Source organism: Arachis ipaensis, chromosome B5, assembly GCF_059453495.1.
Source record: "Arachis ipaensis isolate K30076 ecotype BB chromosome B5, ASM5945349v1, whole genome shotgun sequence".
Lineage (NCBI taxonomy): Eukaryota > Viridiplantae > Streptophyta > Magnoliopsida > Fabales > Fabaceae > Arachis > Arachis ipaensis.
Genome location: NC_142440.1, coordinates 114,100,973 through 114,116,509, shown reverse-complemented (window position 1 = coordinate 114,116,509; position 15,537 = coordinate 114,100,973). Strand labels below are relative to the sequence as shown.

The window sequence follows — 15,537 nt, the reverse complement described above, 5'->3', positions numbered from 1 at the left end:
CCTCAGGATCTGTGCACCCCACAGGATCCCCACCTACCTCATCATCTCTCTTTCCATTCATGATCATCCCTTCTGTTTTCCATTTACCACTCACATCCATACACCCACTACCTTCAAAATACAACATCTCTCTCCCACCCAATCCCACCCATATGGCCGAATACACACATCCATCCATCTCCTCCATATCTTCTTCTTCTTCTTCTATTCTTTCTTCTTTTGCTCGAGGGCGAGCAACATTCTAAGTTTGGTGTGGTAAAAAGCATAGCTTTTTTATTTTTTTCCATAACCATTGATGGCACCTAAGGCCAGAGAAACCTCTAGAAAGAGGAAAGGGAAGACAAAAGCTTCCATCAAGGGTCTATAGCTCAGTGGTAGAACATTTGACTGCAAATCAAGAGATCCCTGAGATACCTCAGGGGAGACATTTTCTTCCACACAATTATTGGAAGCAACTAAGGGTGGAACATCAAGAGCACTCCGTCATCCTTCATGAAATTAGAGAAGATCAAAAAGCAATGAGGGAGGAGCAACAAAGACAAGGAAGAGACATAGAAGAGCTCAAGGACATCATTGGTTCCTCTAGAAGGAAATGCCACCATCACTAAGGTGGATTCATTCCTTGTTCTTATTTCTTCTGTTTTTCGTTTTCTATGTTATGTGCTTATCTGTGTTTGTGTCTTCATTACATGATCATTAGTAGTTAGTAACTATGTCTTAAAGTTATGAATGTCCTATGAATCCATCACCTCTCTTAAATGAAAAATGTTATAATTCAAAAGAACAAGAAGTACATGAGTTTCGAATTTATCCTTGAACTTAGCCTAATTATATTGATGTGGTGACAATGCTTCTTGTTTTCTGAATGAATGCTTGAACAGTGCATATGTCTTTTGAAGTTGTTGTTTAGAAATGTTAAATATGTTGGCTCTTGAAAGAATGATGACTAGGAGACATGTTATTTGATAATCTGAAAAATCATAAAAATGATTCTTGAAGCAAGAAAAAGCAGCAAAGAACAAAGCTTGCAGAAAAAAAACGAAGAAAAAAATAGGCGAAAAAAAAAATAGAAAGAAAAAGAAAAAGCAAGCAGAAAAAGCCAATAACCCTTAAACCCAAAAGGCAAGGGCAAATAAAAAGGATCCCAAGGCTTTGAGCATCAGTGGATAGGAGGGCCTAAAGGAATAAAATCCTGGTCTAAGCGGCTAAACCAAGCTGTCCCTAACCATGTGCTTGTGGCGTGTAGGTGTCAAGTGAAAACTTGAGACTGAACGGTTAAAGTCAAGGTCCAAAGCAAAAAAAGAGTGTGCTTAAGAACCCTGGACACCTCTAATTGGGGACTTTAGCAAAGCTGAGTCACAATCTGAAAAGGTTCACCCAATTATGTGTCTGTGGCATTTATGTATCCGGTGGTAATACTGGAAAACAAAGTGCTTAGGGCCACGGCCAAGACTCATAAAGAAGCTGTGTTCAAGAATCATTATACTGAACTAGGAGAGTCAATAACACTATTCGAAATCTGAAGTTCCTATAGATGCCAATCATTCTGAACCTCAATGGATAAAGTGAGATGCCAAAACTATTCAAGAGGCAAAAAGCTATAAGTCCCGCTCATGTGATTGAAGCTCTGTTTCACTGATAGTTTGGAATTTATAGTATATTCTCTTCTTTTTATCCTATTTGATTTTCAGTTGCTTGGGGACAAGCAACAATTTAAGTTTGGTGTTGTGATGAGTGGATAATTTATACGCTTTTTGACATTGTTTTTAGTATGTTTTTAGTAGGATCTAGTTACTTTTAGGGATGTTTTCATTAGTTTTTATGTTAAATTCACATTTCTGGACTTTACTATGAGTTTGTCTATTTTTCTATGATTTCAGGTATTTTCTGGCTGAAATTGAGGGACTTGAGCAGAAATCAGATTCAGAGGTTGAAAAAAAGACTGCTGATGCTGTTGGATTCTGACCTCCCTGCACTCAAAGTTGATTTTCTGGAGCTACAGAATTCGAAATGGTGCGCTTCCAATTTAGTTGGAAAGGAGACATCCAGGGCTTTCCAGCAATATATAATAGTCCATATTTTGGCCAAGAATAGATGACGTAAACTGGCGTTCAACGCCAGCTTTCTACCCAAATCTAGCGTCCAGCGCCAGAAAAGGAGCCAAAACCAGAGTTGAACGCCCAAACTGGCACAAAAGCTGGCGTTCAACTCCAAGAAGAACCTCTACATGTGCAACACTCAAGCTCAGCCCAAACACACACCAAGTGGGCCCAGGAAGTGGATTTATGCATCAATTACTTACTCATGTAAACCCTAGTAGCTAGTTTATTATAAATAGGACCCTTTACTATTGTATTAGACATCGGGGGGATTACCTTATGATCCTTTGATCACGTTTTGGGGGCTGGCCATCTCGGCCATGCCTGGACCTTTCACTTATGTATTTTTAACGGTAGAGTTTCTACACTCCATAGATTAAGGTGTGGAGCTCTGCTGTTCCTCAAAGATTAATGCAAAGTACTACTGTTTTCTATTCAACTCATCTTATTTCGCTTCTAAGGTATCCATTCGCACCCAAGAACGTGATGAAGGTGATGATTATGTGTGACGCTCATCACCATTCTCCCCTATGAACACATGCCTGACAAACACCTCCGTTCTACATGAAATAAGCTAGAATGAATATCTCTTAGATCTCCTAACCGGAATCTTTGTGGCGTAAGCTAGAATGATGGCGGCATTCAAGAGAATCCGGAAGGTCTAAACCTTGTCTGTGGTATTCCGAGTAGGATTCAATGATTGAATGACTGTGATGAGCTCCTAACTCGCGATTGCAGGGCGTTAGTGACAGACGCAAAAGGATAGTAAATCCTATTCCAGCATGATCGAGAATCGACAGATGAATAGCCGTGCCGTGACAGGGTGCGTGAGCATATTATTCACTGAGAGGATAAGATGAAGCCATTGGCAAGGGTGATGCCTCCAGACGATTAGCCGTGCCGTGACAGGGCATTGGATCATTTTCCCGAGAGATGACCGAAAGTAGCCATTGACAGTGGTGATGTATCACATAAAGCCAGCCATGGAAAGGAGTAAGACTGATTGGATGAAGATAGCAGGAAAGCAGAGGTTCAGAGGAATGAAAAGCATCTCCATTCGCTTATCTGAAATTCCTACCAATGATTTACATAAGTACCTCTATCCCTATTCTATTATTTATTATTCGAAAACATCATTATCAATTTATATCTGCCTGACTGAGATTTGCAAGGTGACCATAGTTTGCTTCATACCAACAATCTCCGTGGGATTCAACCCTTACTCAGGTAAGGTATTACTTGGACGACCCAGTGCACTTGCTGGTCAGTTGTATCGAAGTTGTGACAAATTATGAATGTGTAATCACAATTACGCGTACCAAGTTGCTCACGTGCCAGGAATAGTTTGAGCCTGGACATCACAATTTTGTGCACCAAGTTTTTTCTTAGTTGCTTCCAATAATTGTGTGGAAGAAAATGTCTCCCCTGAGGTATCTCAGGGATCTCTTGATTTGCAGTCAAATGTTCTACCACTGAGCTATAGACCCTTGATGGAAGCTTTTGTCTTCCCTTTCCTCTTTCTAGAGGTTTCTCTGGCCTTAGGTGCCATCAATGGTTATGGAAAAAAACAAAAAAGCTATGCTTTTTACCTAATTCATCTGTCGGTTCTCGATCATGCTGGAATAGGATTTACAATTTATATTTGTCCTTTTCTGGCGCTGGACGCCAGATTTGGGTAGAAAGCTGGTGTTGAACGCCAGTTTACGTCGTCTATTTTTGGCCAAAATATGGACTATTATATATTGATGGAAAGCCCTGGATGTCTACCTTCCAACGCAATTGGAAGCGCGCCATTTTGAATTATGTAGCTCCAGAAAATCCACTTTGAGTGCAGGGAGGTCAGAATCCAACAGCATCTGCAGTCCTTTTTTCAACCTCTGAATCTGATTTCTGCTCAAGTCCCTCAATTTCAGTTAGAAAATACTTGAAATCACAGAAAAACACACAATCTCATAGTAAAGTCCAGAAATGTGAATTTAACATAAAAACTAATGAAAACATCCCTAAAAGTAACTAGATCCTACTAAAAACATACTATAAACAATGTCAAAAAGCGTATAAATTATCCGCTCATCACAACACCAAACTTAAATTGTTGCTTGTCCCCAAGCAACTGAAAATCAAATAGGATAAAAAGAAGAGAATATACTATAAATTCCAAACTATCAGTGAAACAGAGCTTCAATCACATGAGCGGGACTTATAGCTTTTTGCCTCTTGAATAGTTTTGGCATCTCACTTTATCCATTGAGGTTCAGAATGATTGGCATCTATAGGAAATTCAGATTTTGAATAGTGTTATTGACTCTCCTAGTTCAGTATGATGATTCTTGAACACAGCTTCTTTATGAGTCTTGGCCGTGGCCCTAAGCACTTTGTTTTCCAGTATTACCACCGGATACATAAATGCCACAGACACATAATTGGGTGAACCTTTTCAGATTGTGACTCAGCTTTGCTAAAGTCCCCAATTAGAGGTGTCCAGGGTTCTTAAGCACACTCTTTTTTTGCTTTGGACCTTGACTTTAACCGTTCAGTCTCAAGTTTTCACTTGACACCTACACGCCACAAGCACATGGTTAGGGACAGCTTGGTTTAGCCGCTTAGACCAGGATTTTATTCCTTTAGGCCCTCCTATCCACTGATGCTCAAAGCGTTGGGATACTCTTTATTTACCCTTGCCTTTTGGTTTTAAGGGTCATCGGCTTTTTGCTCTTGCCTCTTGGTTTTAAGAGCTTTGGCTTTTTCTGCTTGCTTTTTCTTTTTCTTATTATTTTTTTTTCGCCTATATATTTTTTTTCTGCAAGCTTTGTTCTTTGCTGCTTTTTCTTGCTTCAAGAATCATTTTTATGATTTTTCAGATTATCAAATAACATGTCTCCTAGTCATCATTCTTTCAAGAGCCAACATATTTAACATTCTTAAACAAGAACTTCAAAAGACATATGCACTGTTCAAGCATACATTCAGAAAACAAGAAGCATTGTCACCACATCAATATAATTAAGCTAAGTTCAAGGATAAATTCGAAACTCATGTACTTCTTAAGACAAAGTTACTAACTACTAATGATCATGTAATGAAGACACAAACATAGATAAGCACATAACATAGAAAACGAAAAACAGAAGAAATAAGATCAAGGAATGAATCCACCTTAGTGATGGTGGCGTTTCCTTCTTGAGGAACCAATGATGTCCTTGAGCTCTTCTATGTCTCTTCCTTGTCTTTGTTGCTCCTCCCTCATTGCTTTTTGATCTTCTCTTATTTCATGGAGCATGATGGAGTGCTCTTGATGTTCCACCCTTAGTTGCTTCTAATAATTGTGTGGAAGAAAATGTATCCCCTGAGGTATCTCAGGGATCTCTTGATTTGCAGTCAAATGTTCTGCCACTGAGCTATAGACCCTTGATGGAAGCTTTTGTCTTCCCTTTCCTCTTCTAGAGGTTTCTCTGGCCTTAGGTGCCATCAATGGTTATGAAAAAAAAAACAAAAAAAGCTATGCTTTTACCACACCAAACTTAGAATGTTGCTCGACCTCGAGCAAAAGAAGAAAGAATAGAAGAAGAAGAAGAAGATATGGAGGAGATGGATGGGTGTGTGTATTCGGCCATATGGGTGGGATTGGGTGGGAGAGAGATGTTGAATTTTGAAGGTAAGTGGGTGTATGGATGTGAGTGGTAAAGGGTTAATAGGGAAGAGTGTTTATTGGGAATAGAGGATGATTGAGAAGAGAGAAGAGAGTGAGTGGAGGTAGGTGGGGATCCTGTGGAGTCCACAGATCTTGAGATGATCTTGTGAGGTCCACAGATCCTGAGGTGTCAAGGCATTTACATCCCTGCACCAATTTAGGCATGTAAAATGCCTTTGCACCCAACTCTGGGCGTTCAGCGCCAGGTTGGTGGCCATTTTGGGCGTTCAGTGCCCATTTGTGTGCCATTTCTGGCGTTGAACGCCAGAACCATGCCTGTTCTGGCGTTCAGCACCCAGAAGCTACCCATTTTGGGCGTTCAGCGCCAGCACCATGCTCTGTTCTGGCGCTGAACGCCAGACAGATGCTCCTCCAGGGTGTGATTTTTCTTCTGCTGTTTTTGATTCCGTTTTCAATTTTTATATTTATTTTGTGACTCCACATGATCATGAACCTACAAAGACATATAACTAAGGAAAATATAGTTAGATAAATAAAAATTGGGTTGCCTCCCAACAAGCGCTTCTTTAATGTCAATAGCTTGACAGTGGGCTCTCATGGAGCCTCACAGATGTGCAGAGCTTTGTTGAGACTCTCCAACACCAAACTTAGAGTTTGACTGTGGGGGCTCTGGTTGACTCTGCTTTGAGAGAAACTTTTTCTGCTTCCTCTCCATGGTTGCAGAGGGAGATCCTTGAGTTTTAAACACAAGGGAGTCCTCATTCCATTGAAGGACTATTTCACCTCTGTCAACATCAATCACAGCTCTTGCTATGGCCAGGAAAGGTCTTCCTAGGATGATGGATTCATCCTCTTTCTTTCCAGTATCCAGGACTATGAAATCATCAGGGATGTAAAGGCCTTCAACCTTTACTAACATGTCCTCTACTTGTCCATAAGCCTGTTTTCTTGAACTGTCTGCCATCTCTAATGAGATTTTAGCAGCTTGCACCCCATAGATTCCCAGTTTCTCTATTACAGAGAGGGGCATGAGGTTTATTCCTGAACCAAGGTCACACAGAGCCTTAAAGATCATGATGCCTATGGTACAGGGTATTATGAACTTTCCAGGATCCTGTCTCTTCTGAGGCAATGTCAGTTGATCCAGATCACTTAATTCATTGATGAACAAGGGAGGTTCAACTTCCCAAGTATCAATGCCAAATAGTTTGGCATTCAGCTTCATGATTGCACCAAGAAACTTGGCAGTCTGCTCTTCAGTAACATCCTCATTCTCTTCAGAAGAGGAATACTCATCAGAGCTCATGAAGGGCATAAGGAGGTTCAATGGGATCTCTATGATCTCTAGATGAGCCTCAGAGTCCTTTGGTTCCTCAGAGGGAAGCTCCTTATTGATCACTGGACGTCCCAGGAGGTCTTCCTCCTTGGGATTCACGTCCTCCACTCCCCTTGTAGGTTCGGCCATGCTGCTTATGTCAATGGCCTTGCACTCTCCTTTTGGGTTCTCTTCTGTATTGCTTAAGAGAGTATTGGGAGGGATTTCAGTGATCCTTTTACTCAGCTGGCCCACTTGTGCTTCCAGATTTCTAATGGAAGATCTTGTTTCATTCATGAAGCTCACAGTGGCCTTGGATAGATCAGAGACTAGATTTGCTAAATTAGAAGCATTTTGTTCAGAGTTCTCTGTCTGTTGCTGAGTGGATGATGGAAAAGGTTTATTATTGTTAAACCTGTTTCTTCCACCATTATTAAAGCCTTGTTGAGGCTTTTGATCCTTCCATGAGAAATTTGGATGATTTCTCCATGATGAGTTATAGGTGTTTCCATAAGGTTCACCTAAGTAATTCACCTCTGCTATTGCAGGGTTCTCAGGATCATAAGCTTCTTCTTCATAAGAAGCCTCTTGAGTACTGTTAGATGCAGCTTGCATTCCATGCAGACTCTGAGAGATCATATTGACTTGCTGAGTCAATATTTTATTCTGAGCTAATATGGCATTCAGAGTATCAACTTCAAGAACTCCCTTCTTCATAGGCGTCCCATTACTCACAGGATTTCTTTCAGAAGTGTACATGAACTGGTTATTAGCAACCATGTCAATGAGTTCTTGAGCTTCTACAGGCGTTTTCTTTAGGTGAATGGATCCACCTGCAGAAGTGTCCAGTGACATCTTTGATAGCTCAGATAAACCATCATAGAATATATCCAGGATGGTCCATTCTGAAAGCATGTCAGAGGGACACTTTTTGGTCAACTGTTTGTATCTTTCCCAAGCTTCAAAGAGGGATTCACCTTCTTTCTGTCTGAAGGTTTGAACATCAGCTCTAAGCTTGCTCAGCTTTTGAGGAGGAAAGTACTTGGCTAAGAAAGCCGTGACCAGCTTATCCCAAGAGTTCAGGCTGTCTTTGGGTTGAGAATCCAACCATAATCTAGCTCTGTCTCTTACAGCAAAAGGGAAAAGCATGAGCCTGTAGACTTCAGGATCTACTCCATTAGTCTTAACAGTATCACATATCTGCAAGAATTCAGTTAAGAACTGAAAAGGATCTTCAGATGGAAGTCCATGAAACTTGCAGTTCTGCTGCATCAGAGAAACTAATTGAGGTTTCAGCTCAAAGTTGTTTGCTCCAATGGCAGGAATGGAGATGCTTCTTCCATGTAAATTGGAATTAGGTGCAGTAAAGTCACCAAGCATCTTCCTTACATTATTGTTATTTTCGGCTGCCATCTCATCTTCCTGTTTGAAAATTTTTGAAAGGTTATCTCTGGATTGTTGTATTTTAGCTTCTCTTAGTTTCCTTTTTAGAGTCCTTTCAGGTTCTGGATCTGCTTCCACAAGAATATTCTTATCCTTGCTCCTGCTCATATGACAAAGAAGAGGGCACAGAAAAATAATAATAATAATAGAGATCCTTTATACCACAGTATAGGGATCCCTGTGTGAGTAAAAGAAGAGGGGGAGACAAAGAATGTAATATAATGGAAGAAACACACTGTGAGGATGGCAGAGATGTGAGATGAGATGTTAGGATATGAACGAATAAATAGAATAAGATGGGGGAGGGATAATTTTCGAAAATTATTTTGAAAAAGAGTTAGTGATTTTCGAAAATGGTTTTTGAAAATTGTTAGTATTTTTTTTCGAATTTTTTTTAAAATTAAAAATAAAAATAAGAATAATTAGTTAATTAAAAAGAAATTTTTGAAAAAGAGGGAAGATATTTTCGAAAATTGGAGAGAGAGAGTTAGTTAGGTAGTTTTGAAAAAGTTAAGAAACCAACAAAAAGTTAGTTAGTTAGTTGAAACAAATTTTGAAAAGATAAGAAGTTAGGAAGTTAGAAAAGATATTTTGAAAAGATATTTTTGAGAAAGATAAGATAAGAAGGTATTTTTGAAAAGATATGATTGAAATTAGTTTTGAAAAATATTTGATTTTTAAAATCACAATTAATCACTTGATTCACAAGAAATCACAAGATATGATTCTAGAACTTAAAGTTTGAATCTTTCTTAACAAGCAAGTAACAAACTTCAAATTTTTGAATCAAAACATTAATTGTTATTGTTATTTTCGAAAATTTGGTATAAAAATAAGAAAAAGATTTTTGAAAAATATTTTTGGAATTTTCGAAAATAACTAAGAATTTTGAAAAAGATTTGATTTTTGAAAAAGATTTTGAAAAAGATAGGATTTTCAAATTGAAAATTTGATTTGACTCATAAGAAACAACTTGATTTTTAAAAATTTTGAAAAAGTCAACTCAAATTTTCGAATTTGATGAGAGAGAAAGGGAAAGATATTTTTTTTATTTTTGAATTTTTATGATGAGAGAGAAAAACAACAAAAATACTCAATGCATGAAAATTTTGAATCAAAACAATGAATGCATGCATGAATGATATGAATGTCAAGATGAACACCAAGAACACTTTGACTGTCAAGATGAACATCAAGAACATATTTTTGAAAAATTTTTGATGCAAAGAAAACATGTAAGACACCAAACTTAGAAATCTTTCATGTTTAGACTCTAAGAAACGAAAAATGCACATGTAAAACAAGAAAAGACACAAAACATGCAAATGCAAAGATCAAACAAGAAGATTTACCAAGAACAACTTGAAGATCATGAAGAACACTATGAATGCATGAATTTTCGAAAAATGCAAGATGCACATGCAATTGACACCAAACTTATAACATGACACAAGACTCAAACAAGAAACACAAAAAATATTTTTGATTTTTATGATTTTTTTTAAATTTTTTTGGATTTTTTTTTTCGAAAATTATATGAGAAGGAAAAAATAAGGATTCCAAAATTTTTAACATGAATTCCAGGAATCTTGCATTCTTAGTCTAAAGCTTCAGTCTAGGAATTAGACATGGCTCACTAGCCAGCCAAGCTTTCAATGAAAGCTCCGGTCCAAAACACTAGACATGGCCAATGGCCAGCTAAGCTTTAGCATGTAATTCAGACATGACATGCCTGACATTTCTAATTCTGTAGCTCCAGAAAATCCACTTTGAGTGCAGGGAGGTCAGAATCCAACAGCATCAGCAGTCTTTTTTTCAACCTCTGAATCTAATTTCTGCTCAAGTCCCTCTATTTCAGCCAGAAAAAACCTGAAATCACAGAAAAACATACAAACTCATAGTAAAGTCCAGAAATGTGAATTTAACATAAAAACTAATGAAAACATCCCTAAAAGTAACTAGATCCTACTAAAAACATACTAAAAACAATGTCAAAAAGCGTATAAATTATCTGCTCATCACAACACCAAACTTAAATTGTTGCTTGTCCCCAAGCAACTGAAAATCAAATAGGATAAAAAGAAGAGAATATACTATAAATTCCAAACTATCAGTGAAACAGAGCTTCAATCACATGAGCGGGACTTATAGCTTTTTGCCTCTTGAATAGTTTTGGCATCTCACTTTATCCATTGAGGTTCGGAATGATTGGCATCTATAGGAACTTCAAATTTCGAATAGTGTTATTGACTCTCCTAGTTCAGTATGATGATTCTTGAACACAGCTTCTTTATGAGTCTTGGCCGTGGCCCTAAGCACTTTGTTTTCCAGTATTACCACCGGATACATAAATGCCACAGACACATAATTGGGTGAACCTTTTCAGATTGTGACTCAGCTTTGCTAAAGTCCCCAATTAGAGGTGTCCAGGGTTCTTAAGCACACTCTTTTTTTGCTTTGGACCTTGACTTTAACCGTTCAGTCTCAAGTTTTCACTTGACACCTACACGCCACAAGCACATGGTTAGGGACAGCTTGGTTTAGCCGCTTAGACCAGGATTTTATTCCTTTAGGCCCTCCCATCCACTGATGCTCAAAGCCTTGGGATCCTTTTTATTTGCCCTTGCCTTTTGGTTTTAAGGGTTATTGGCTTTTTCTGCTTGCTTTTTCTTTTTCTTTCTATTTTTTTTTCGCCTATTTTTTTCTTCGTTTTTTTTTCTGCAAGCTTTGTTCTTTGCTGCTTTTTCTTGCTTCAAGAATCATTTTTATGATTTTTCAGATTATCAAATAACATGTCTCCTAGTCATCATTCTTTCAAGAGCCAACATATTTAACATTCTTAAACAACAACTTCAAAAGACATATGCACTGTTCAAGCATTCATTCAGAAAACAAGAAGCATTGTCACCACATCAATATAATTAAGCTAAGTTCAAGGATAAATTCGAAACTCATGTACTTCTTGTTCTTTTGAATTAAAACATTTTTCATTTAAGAGAGGTGATGGATTCATAGGACATTCATAACTTTAAGACATAGTTACTAACTACTAATGATCATGTAATGAAGACACAAACAAGAAACAGAAAAATATTTTTGATTTTTATGATTTTCTAATTTTTTTGGATTTTTTCGAAAATTATATGAAAAAGAAAAATAAGGATTCCAAAATTTTTAATATGAATTCCAGGAATCTTGCATTCTTAGTCTAAAGCTTCAGTCCAGGAATTAGACATGGCTCACTAGCCAGCCAAGCTTTCAATGAAAGCTCCAGTCCAAAACACTAGACATGGCCAATGGCCAACCAAGCTTTAGCATGTAATTCAGATATGACATGCCTGACATACTCATTCCTAAAGGAATAGACATGGCTTTATAGCCAGCCAGGCTTCAACATGCTTCATGAAACACTAGAATTCATTCTTAAAAATTTTGAATAAAAATTTTTGAAAACATTTTTATTTTTATTTCAAAAACAGATGAGAAAATTTTAGAAATATTTTTGAAAATAAAACAAATAGAAAATTACCTAATCTGAGCAACAAGATGAACCGTCAGTTGTCCAAACTCGAACAATCCCTGGCAACGGCGCCAAATAAAACTGGAAGCGGCGCAGGCGTGATAATATAAAGCAACCAAGGAACCCAAGTTGAGCTCTCCCTTAAGTTCGAGTTCCCGGCCTCCAATAACCAAGCGGAATATGAAGCATTATTAGCTGGTTTGAAGCTGGCTAAAGAGGTCAGAGCTCAAAAACTCAACATTTACAGCGATTCACAAGTGGTCACATCACAAATAACAGGGAGCTACCAAGCCAAAGACCCCACCATAAAAAAATATTTGGATAAAACCAAGGAACTAATCGGACAAATCGGGGAATATAAGATCTGCCACATACCCCGCGAACAAAATGCCCGAGCTGATACACTCTCAAAACTAGCCAGCACCAAACCAGGGGGCAACAATAGAAGCCTCATCCAGGAAATATTGCAAAACCCATCAATCTCGGAAGAGGAAAAAGTCCTGGCCATAACAAGTCAGGACCAAGGATAGATGACCCCCATAATCAAATACCTCAAAGAAGGAACACTCCCCGCAGAAGAAAAGGAGGCAAAGAAGTTAAAAAGGGAGGCACAGTACTACACCATCATAAACAACATCCTGTACAAAAGAGGAATCTTAATACCTTTACTAAAATGCGTGCCGACCTCCAACACAAGGGAAGTGCTAGAAGAAATACACGGCGGCATCTGTGGCAATCATCTTGGAGCATGACCTCTGGCCAAAAAAGTACTTCGGGCAGGATTTTATTGGCCAACTCTACAGAAAGAAGCCACAGAATTTGTAAAGACATGTCCACCATGTCAAAAACATGCCAACTTTCACATCGTCCCACCAGAAGAGCTCATCAGCGTGACTTCGCCTTGGCCATTTGCAAAACAGGGACTCGATCTTCTCGGCCCCTTCCCACAGGGATCAGGACAAGTTAAATTTCTCATAGTGGGAGTAGATTACTTTACAAAGTGGATCGAGGCAGAGTCCCTAGCCAATGCCACCGCTCAAAGAAGCCGGAAGTTCTTATATCGAAACATTGTCACAAGGTTCGGGGTTCCATATTCAATAACCACAGACAATGGCACCCAATTCACAGATGCAGGCTTCAGAAAACTAGTAGCCGACTTGAATATAAAGCACCAGTACACCTCCGTCGAACGTCCACAAGCCAATGGGCAGGCCGAAGCTGCCAACAAAGTCATATTGGCTGGATTAAAACGGAGATTACAAGATGCAAAGGGAGCCTGGGCAGAAGAGCTCCCACAGGTCCTGCGGGCATATCGAACAACGCCACATTCCACCACGAAGGAATCCCCCTTCCGATTAGCATACAGAATGGAGGCGATGATTCCAATAGAGATTGAGGAAGGGTCGCCCAGAGTAGTTCACTATAATGAGGACGCAAACTTCCAACTTCAGAGAGAAGATCTCGACTTGCTACCCGAGATGCAAGAAAGAGCTCGGATCAGGGAAGAAGCTCTAAAGCGCCGAATGGCTTCCAGATATAATCAAAAGGTAGTGCCGAGAAATTTCACAGAAAATGATCTCATACTAATCCGAAATGATATCGGAACAACTCGACCAGGAGAGGGAAAGCTGGCAGCAAACTGGAAAGGGCCTTATCGAATTATAGAAGTACTTGGAAAGGGCTACTACAGATTGTCTGAACTCGATGGACGAGAGCTTCCCAGGTCATGGCACGCCTGCAACCTCAGAAGGTACTACAGTTAGAAAAGATAAAAGATCTCATCATTGGATGCAATCTTTTTCCTGAAAAGTTTTTTTAATGAGGCACCAAGTTGAGACTCAGACAATCTCATATGTATATACTTGCACTCTTCCTTTAAATAAAATATATTTTAGATATTCTACAAAGATTTCAAGACGCATTAATCTGAAGTATTCATCGTCCGATTATAAAGCAACAGATCGGCAGAAAGTGAAAAACAATTTCACTGCACGATCACGATAAAGACAACCGTCCGATAAAGGTGAAAACGCGATTCACCCAAAGGACGATCTAGAAATGACAACCACTTTCTACAGATCGGCAAAGATGAACACAGAATAATGTAAGAAGTTATCGAAAGCGATCCAAAAAAGAACCTGACGAGGTCTTACGGAATGCTAAAATAATAACTTAAAGACTGGCCGACATTGAGAAGTCGGACCAAGTCAACCCAAGTTATAAGTAAACCCTGGAAAGAGGTCTGGCCAACCCTATTAAAGAGGATTACTTTAACTTAGAAGGGCTCGACATGACAAAATCAGCCCAAAATGAGAAGTTATCAAAGTAGTCCCTGAAAGAGATCTGACAAAGATCCAAGAAAGAGGACTACAAATAACTTAAAGGAGACCGATATAACCAAGTCGGACTCCTACTACTTAAAAGTTATCAATGTAGTCCCTGAAAGAGATCTGACAAAGATCCAAGAAAGAGGACTACAAATAACTTAAAGGAGACCGATATAACCAAGTCGGACTCCTACTACTTAAAAGTTATCAATGTAGTCCCTGAAAGAGATCTGACAAAGATCCAAGAAAGAGGACTACAAATAACTTAAAGGAGACCGATATAACCAAGTCGGACTCCTACAACTAAAAAGTTATAAAAGTAATCCCTGAAAGAGATCGGACAAAGATCCAAGAAAGAGGATTACAAAAATAACTTAAAGGAGACCGATATGACCAAGTCGGACTCCTACAACTGGAAAGTTATCAAAGCAATCCCTGAAAGAGACCTGACAAAGATCCAGGAAAGGGATTACAAAAATAACTTAGAAAAGAACTGCGAAAACAACTCGGAGGACTAACTTGAAGAAATCGGTTACAAATTGTCAGAAATACAAGCCGAAGCGAGAACAAACCAAAAATCAAGTTAGACCTACCTAGTCACAACCACAAAGGATTCAAGATACAAAGTACAAAGCAATCCAAAAGAGATACCAAGTAAAGCACAAAAGCGCGATATCATCCACAAGGTTATAAAAGCCTCAGAGGCCACGAAAACCTATCTCAAAAAAGCTAAAGCATGCTACCATTTGTTTTTCATAAAAAACAAAAGTTACTGGGCAAGCAACGGGAAAGTGTCAGCAATTAACAAAACATAAAGAGTTTAAAAAATCCCACAAGCCGGGCCAACTACATATCCAGAATAAAGATTAAAACTAAGGGTCAGAAGATTTTTTAGCAGCATCAGGCTGAGGAGACGGAGGCCGAGTCTGGAGAGGAATGGCATCTACAGTACCGTCATCCCGGTTCAAGATCTGGCAGTCGGGGTCAGAAGCGGGAGGACCAACCTCGGCAGGGACAGCAGAAGTCGACACCTTGGTAGAGGCTACAGGGGGAGGATCGACATCATCCTCATCCTCGTCATCAGGGACAATCTTGCCATCCCTGACAACGTTCTCCAAGCTAAAGAGGGTCAGGTCAGCCTCGGGAGCAATAACCCGAACTTGTTCCCTCAGGTTCTCATA

At 39.0% G+C, this 15,537-nt stretch overlaps 1 non-coding gene across 1 annotated transcript; it reads left to right on the top strand.

Annotated features, from left to right (window-relative positions):
* Positions 1–7,975: 7,975 nt before the first annotated feature.
* Positions 7,976–8,083, top strand: LOC148565422 (small nucleolar RNA R71). Its single transcript, XR_015884911.1, has one exon. It is a non-coding gene; the product is annotated as a small nucleolar RNA R71 (small nucleolar RNA).
* Positions 8,084–15,537: the final 7,454 nt, after the last annotated feature.